This window comes from Oncorhynchus keta, chromosome 1 (assembly GCF_023373465.1).
Source record: "Oncorhynchus keta strain PuntledgeMale-10-30-2019 chromosome 1, Oket_V2, whole genome shotgun sequence".
In the NCBI taxonomy this organism is placed as follows: Eukaryota; Metazoa; Chordata; class Actinopteri; order Salmoniformes; family Salmonidae; genus Oncorhynchus; species Oncorhynchus keta.
Genome location: NC_068421.1, coordinates 67146729 through 67154169, shown reverse-complemented (window position 1 = coordinate 67154169; position 7441 = coordinate 67146729). Strand labels below are relative to the sequence as shown.

The 7441-nt window shown below is 37.4% G+C and overlaps 1 long non-coding RNA gene across 1 annotated transcript in view; it reads left to right on the top strand.

The window, feature by feature from the left end:
- The first annotated feature begins 1090 nt into the window (after positions 1-1090).
- Positions 1091-7441, top strand: part of LOC118391455 (uncharacterized) — a 28451-nt gene continuing 22100 nt past the window's right edge. The window contains exon 1 of the long non-coding RNA XR_004827144.2: positions 1091-1378. This is a non-coding gene — a long non-coding RNA (uncharacterized LOC118391455). The remainder of the gene's footprint in view (positions 1379-7441) is intronic.

Here is a 7441-nt window from a genome sequence, read left to right as displayed (position 1 = left end):
TGATCCATCCTCAGTTTTCTCCTATCACAGCCATTAAACGCTGTAACTGTTTTAAAGTCACCATTGGCCTCATGGTGAAATCTCTAAGCCGTTTCCTTCCTCTCCGGCAACTGAGTTGGGAAGGACACCTGTATCGTTTTAGTGACTGGGTGTATTGATACACAATTCAAAGTGTAATTAATAACTTCACCATACTCAAAGGGATATTCAATGCCTGTTTTTCTTATTTGTACCCATCATTGCAAGCCATTTGAAAACTTCCATGGTCTTTGTGGTTCAAAAATCATGTTACACTATTATTGCACACAGAGTCCATGCCACTTTTGTGACTTACGCAAATGTTTAGTCTTGAACTTATTCAGGCTTGCCATAACGAAGGGGTTGAATACTTACTTATTGACTCAAGTCATTTCAGCTTTTCATGTTTAAGGAATGGCACACTAGTCACTTTAATAATGTTTACATATCTGGCATTACTAATCTCATATGCATATACTGTATTCTATACTATTCTACGGTATCTTAGCCACTTAATAATGTTTACATACAGTATCTTGCATTACTCATCTCATATGTATATACTGTATTCTATACTATTCTATACTATTTCATTACAACAAGCAAAGTGGACTAACGATTAAAACAAGTTTCTATTCTGAGCAGTCGTGGAAAAAGTACCTGATTGTCATACTTGAGTAAAAGTAAAGATGCCTTTAACTTTTTATGGCTGCAGGGGCAGTGTTGAGTAGCTTGGATGAAAGGTGCCCATATAAAACGGCCTGCTCCTCAGTCCTAGTTGCTAATATTTGCATATCATTAGTATTGGATAGAAAACACTCTGACATTTCTAAAACTGTTTGAATGATGTCTGTGAGTACAACAAATCTGAGCTTGTATGTATCCACCAGAGTCCTCAATGAAATCCCCTTGAGATATGAATGATGTTGCACTGCCTAGGGGTTCCACTAGATGTCAACCATCAATAGAAATTACAATGAGGCTTCTATGTTGTTGTGGGAGTGAATGAGAGCAGATTATATCAGATGTCCATCAAGCAGCCATTTTGTGATTGCACTTTTTCCTCATGGTAGTCACTTGCGTTCCATTGCTCACGAAGACAAGAAGGAATACTTTATTGAAGCTATATGTTACAAACATCCTAATGATTGATTCTGTACTCAGTTTGAAATGTTTCTTTGACCGATAATATCACTTTTTGAAGTTTTTGTCCGATATAACGCTGACCAGAATTAGTGTTTGGATATGTATACCAAACGCGCTAACAAAAGAAGGTATTTGGACATAAATAACGGACATTTTCGAACAAAACAAACATTTATTGTGGACCTGGAATGCTTTCTAATGTAGATCATCAAAGGTAAGGGAATATTTATCATGTAATTTCTTGTTTATGTTGACGCCATCTTTGCGGCTGTGGTGTTTTTACTTTTGAACGCCGTCTCAGATTATTGCATGCGTTTCTTTTTCCGTAAAGTTTTTTAAAAATCTGACACAGCAGTTGCATTAAGGAGAGGTATATCTATAATTCCATGTGTATAACTTGTATTATCATCTACATTTATGATGAGTATTTCTGTTGAATGATGTGGCTATGCAAAATCACTTGATGTTATTGGAACTAAAGAATCTAACGCGCCAATGTAAACTCAGATTTTTTTATATAAATATGAACTTTATCAAACAAAACATGCATGTATTGTGTAACATGAAGTCCTATGCGTGTCATCTGATGAAGATAATTCAAGGTTTGTGATTAATTTTATTTCTGCTTTTTGTGAATGCTATATTTTGCTCGAAAATGGCTGTGGTTTGGTGGAGACCTAACATAATCGTTTGTAGTGCTTTCGCTGAAAAGCATATTTGAAATTTGACACTTTGGTGGGATTAACAATGAGAATGGCTTTTAAATGATATAAGACAAATGTATGTTTTAGGAATTGTAATTATGAGATTTCTGTGGTTTGAATTTGGCGCCCTCTATTTTCACTGGTAGTTGTCATATTGATCCCGGTATCGGGATTGCAGCCATATTAATAGAAAATGACTTAAGTAAAGGTCAAACAGTAAAATAGTACTTGAGTAAAAGTCTAGAAGTATTTTATTTTAAATATACTTTAGTATGAAAAGTAAAGGTATAAATCATTTAAAATTGCTTATATTAAGCAAACTAAAACTTTTTGTTTGTGCATAGCCCAGGGCACACTCTAACGCTCAGACATAATTTACAAACTAAGAATATATATTTAGTGAGTCCGCCAGATCAGAGGAAGTAAGGATGACCAGGGATGTTCTCTTAATACTGCCAGTGTGTGAATTGGACTTCTGGGTGTGTCACATTGTTCGTAATAATGATTGGACCAAGGCACAGCGTACTTTGAGTTCCACATACTTTTAATGAATAAAGTGAAACTTAAGCAAATACAAAACAAATAAAGAATAAACAAACCGTGACAATAATGCAGTGCGAACAGGCAACTAAACATAAACAATATCCCATAACCCACAGGTGGAAAAAATGCTACTTAAGTATGATCCCCAATTAGAGACAACGATAACCAGCTGCCTCTAATTGGGAATCATACAAATCACCAACATAGAAAACCTAGAACCCCACATAGAAAATATAAACTAGAACAACCCCTCAGTCACGCCCTGACCTCCTCTACCATAGAAAATACAGGCTTTATACGGTCAGGACGTGGCAGGGTGTCAGGGAAAATGTATGGATTAAAAAGTACAGTATTTTCTTTAGGAATGTTGTGAAGTAAAAGTTGTCAAAAATATAAACAGTGAAGTAAAGTACAGATACCCCCAAAAACAACTTACATAGTACTTTATGTAGTTTTACTTAAGTACTTTACCCCACTGATTTTAAATACTTGTAGGCCATCTGTGATGTTTCATTTGATACATGGGGCTTCGCTTGGTGTTGAGGGAGGACAGGTGTTTCTCGGGCTCACAGTAGGCAGGTAGATCAAGATGCAGGAACTAGAGGCCTAGCTAAAAAATAAAAGAATAGATATAGCTAAAAAATAAAAACATAAGATGGTAAAATAATAAAGTAATGCGTAACCAGACTATGTAGCCTAAGGACTCATTAACATTTTTGAGAAAATAAAAGCTGGGACGTAAAATTAGCTTAATTAGAGAGGTCATTAACAGTTTAAGCAAACACTTGTTCCTCAACCAAAAACTGCATCAAAGTTTGTCTGAATACTAGGTCAGGTGACATAACAGTTAGTGCTATACAGAATCATTGGGGTGTCCCTACCCTAAAGTCTAACCCCTGCCCTTACTCATGTAAATTGTCAACATCAGAGGTGGGATGTCCCAATGATCAAATGTCAGATTTCTCCACCTTGCCAACATGGGGATTTGAACCAGAGACCTTTCGGTTACTGGACCAACACTCTTAACCACTAGGCTACCTGGGCTGACCCCAGGTCTGTAAGAAACATTTTTTTGTTCATTAATCTATTGTGTGTTCAACATTTATTATTAATTTGTAAACCATTTCCTAATCACTAGTCAAGTATTTTTTGCAGTCTCTAATCTAATGTGAGAGATATTTATTGTTTATGAATACTTTATAAATGTCTTTAGTGACTAGTGTAATTTCTCACAAAAAGATGGGCATACCTTTGGTAGACATTCCTGCAATACCTGGTAAAACAATAAAAACACAAAAGGATGTTTAAGGAAATATACACTACTGTTCAAAAGTTTGGGTTTGCTTATAAATGTCCTTGTTTTTTAAAGAAAAGCACATTTTATGTCCATTAAAATGACATCATATTGATCAGAAATACAGTGTAAACATTGGTAATGTTGTAAATGACTATTGTAAATGGAAATGGCTGATTTTTAATTGGATATCTACATAGGAATACAATGGCCCATTATCAGCAACCATCACTCCTGTGTTCCAATGGCACATTGTGTTAGCTAATCCAAGTTGATAATTTTAAAAGGCTAATTGATCATTAGAAAACACTTTTGCAATCATATTAGCACAACTGAAAACTGTTGTCCTGATTAAAGAAGCAATGTAACTGTCATTCTTTGGACTAGTTGAGTATCTGGAGTACCAGCATTTGTGGGTTTGAATACATGCTCAAAATGGCCAGAAACAAAGACCTTTCTTTTGAAACTCGTCAGTCAATTATTGTTCTGAGAAATTAAGGCTATTCCATTCGAGAAATTACCAATAAACTGAAGATCTCGTACAAAGCTGTGTACTACTCCCTTCACAGAACAGTGCAAACTGGCTCTAACCAGAATAGAAAGAGTGGGAGGCCCCGGTGCATAACTGAGCAAGAGGACAAATACATTAGAGTGCCTAGTTTGAGAAACAGATGCCTCACAAGTCTTCAACTGGCAGCTTCATTAAATAGTACCCACAAAACACCAGTCTCAACGTCAACAGTGAAGAGGCGACTCCGGGATTCTGGCCTTTTAGGCTGAGTTGCAAAGAAAAAGCTATATCTCAGACATGCCAATAAAAATAAAATATTAAGATGGGCAAAAGAGCACAGACATTGGACAGAGAAAGATTGGAAAAAAGTGTTATGGACAGACTAATCTAAGTTTGAGGTGTTTCGATCACAAAGAAGAACATTCGTGAGACATAGAAAAAATGAAAAGATGCTGAAGGAGTGCTCAACGCCATCTATCAAGCATGGTGGAGGCAATGTGAGGGTCTGGGGGCGCTTTGGTGGTGGTAAAGTGGGAGGGTAAAAGGGATCTTGAAGGAAGGCTATCACTCCATTTTGCAACGCCTTGCCATACCCTGTGGTCGGCACTTTATTGGAGCCAATTTCCTCCTACAATGACCCAAAGCACAGCTCCAAATTATGCAGGAACTATTTAGGGAAGTAGCAGTCAGCTAGTATTCTGTCTATAATGGAGTGGCCAGCACAGTCACTGGACCTCAACCCTATTGAGCTGTTGTGGGAGCAGCTTTACCTAAGAAGTGCCCATCAACCCAATCCAACTTGTGGGAGGTGCTTCAGGAAGCATGGGGTGAAATCTATTTAGATTACCTCAAGAAATTGACAACTAGAATGCCAAAGATCTGCAAGGCTGTAATTGCTGCAAATGGAGAATTATTTGACGAAGCAAAGTTTGAAGGACCCAATTATTATTTAAATTAAATATCATTATTTATAACCTTGTCAACGTCTTGACTATATTTCCTATTCATTTTGCAACTCACTTCATATATGTTTTCATGGAAAACCAGGGCATTTCTAAGTGACCCCAACCTTTTTAACTATAGTGTATATGTGAATAACCTATGAACATTTACAGATGTGGGAGTAATGATTAATACATGGTTTGTTTATTTGCCTTATAGAGTGCCTTATAAATGGTGTATTATGGACCCTTAAAAGAAAGTGTTACTCATTTAGGTATAGCCTAATCTCTGCTAGGCCTAGGCTAGGTATCAAAAACATGATTTTCCCTCTACAGCTGTTTTAGGACAACTTCTTGCGATAATATGTTACTTATATTTGATCCTGTCTTTCCCACGTTGCACTGTCCACAATTTCTCCTGATAGCAAAAGGTCCTAAAATTGGTTTGAAATACCAACATTTGAAGCACTTTGAAACATAATCTAGTCTCCCATAATAAAAAACGATGTAGGGTTGCTGGGTTGCATGGTTCTCTGTACTGTACATTGATAATTTTCAGACTGATAATATTGTAGGGATTTCAAGATAGAGACACTGACCTTTAAGAGACAGATGACAAATCATGTTATGGTTATTTTCTTTGAAGTTGTGGAACTTTAGAGGGGACAACTCCTCATGGTCTGATCCTGTCGAAAGTGCCAGAGGTTTTGCTGTGGAATAAAACATAACAAAAGGTCATGATAGTCTTGGTACCTCTCAGACGTTGGTCGAGTTGGAGATTTTAGTGTGGCGCGGTCTTAACAAGCAAGAGAAGTGTCTGCAGATCAGCACTTTACCACCCTGTGTCATTTCATCACTCAGGTCCTGCAGATCACAACACAATAAACGTGTCAACTTTCAAGAAATTACTGCACCCAAACTCATTTTCTCCCAGAGCGAGAAAGAGTCAGTGACATTGGATCTTTTATAAGACCAGAGGAGGTCAAAGCAACTTCCCGCTGGGTTGGAATTAAGGTAGGCTGTGTGATTGGTCTGATTTATGCACCCGTGGTGGACTCAAGAGCATGGTCAAATTTTGGGCTTTTGGTGGAAAATATTAGTGGATGAAAAATATTGTTTGTGATCAATTATGATTACATTTGCAACGTGACATATTAACTTTTCTACATGAAGGGCATTATTTCTTTATGATGCAGGCATTTATAATTTGATTAAATTTGATTACTTGACACAAAGGGTAAACACAAAAAACAGTCATACGTAGACATACGTAGACTGATTCAACACAATGTATATATTGTACAATGCTTTCGATGACACAACAGAGAAAATACATTACTCTAACCAATGTGTCCCCTCTACCCATTCAGGTGGATGAATTCAAGAGAACAAGTAATGGCTTAACTACTGAATTGCTGAAAAAAGGGGCATAAATCCTCTTAAAAACATTTAAAATGACATTGTAATTATCTAAATTAAAGCTTGATGCAATGAACATCAATGGTACTGAGGGGAGGGGCTTTTATTAAAACATTCACTCAGACAGGACACCTCAATAAACCTCCTGCCACAGTACAAAATGAATCCTTTTTCATCATCGACTACATTCATTTCCCCCCACTCTGTCTTCAGGTGTTATCAATGGGAAGGGAGATCCAGAAACTTTCCGCCACAACTATTGACCTCGGTTTTTGTAAATGTGGACTGATGAAGTTGTAAGACAGGGTATCCTTGTTACATTTTCAAATGAAGGACTCTCACTAGACTCTCAGTTGACACAACAGTATGACTGGATACACTCCACCCTTAGATTGCAGGCTCTTCCTTTGGCTTTCTGTCAATATACTCTGTTCACTGTATAAAAAGCCAGAACCACCCTTGACCTAATGGATTGTCAGCAACGCTACATTTTATGTTGAACATGTACTGTTCCCAATCTTTCTATCATAGAATTTCACAAATAAACTCAAAGAACAGAGGTAGACGAGGGCATTACAAGGAGGGGCAGCAGGGGACGAGAAAGAGACTACACAGATTGTGACAAACTGTCTGAGATGCCTGAGATGCAGGTCGTCCATCTTCTGGTGCAGCCTGGAACACGTATAATGAGCTGTACAGTTAAGAGGACATTATGTCTGAGGGTGTCTGAGGAAACTGCCTAACTGTAAATAATTCCCCCATGCTCAGTCCTCTTGTCTCTGTATGACATGGAGAGAACTTGTGGCTGCTTGGTTAAGTAAAGACATAGTTCCGTGAACTTTTGAGTTGTTCTCATTACACCAAA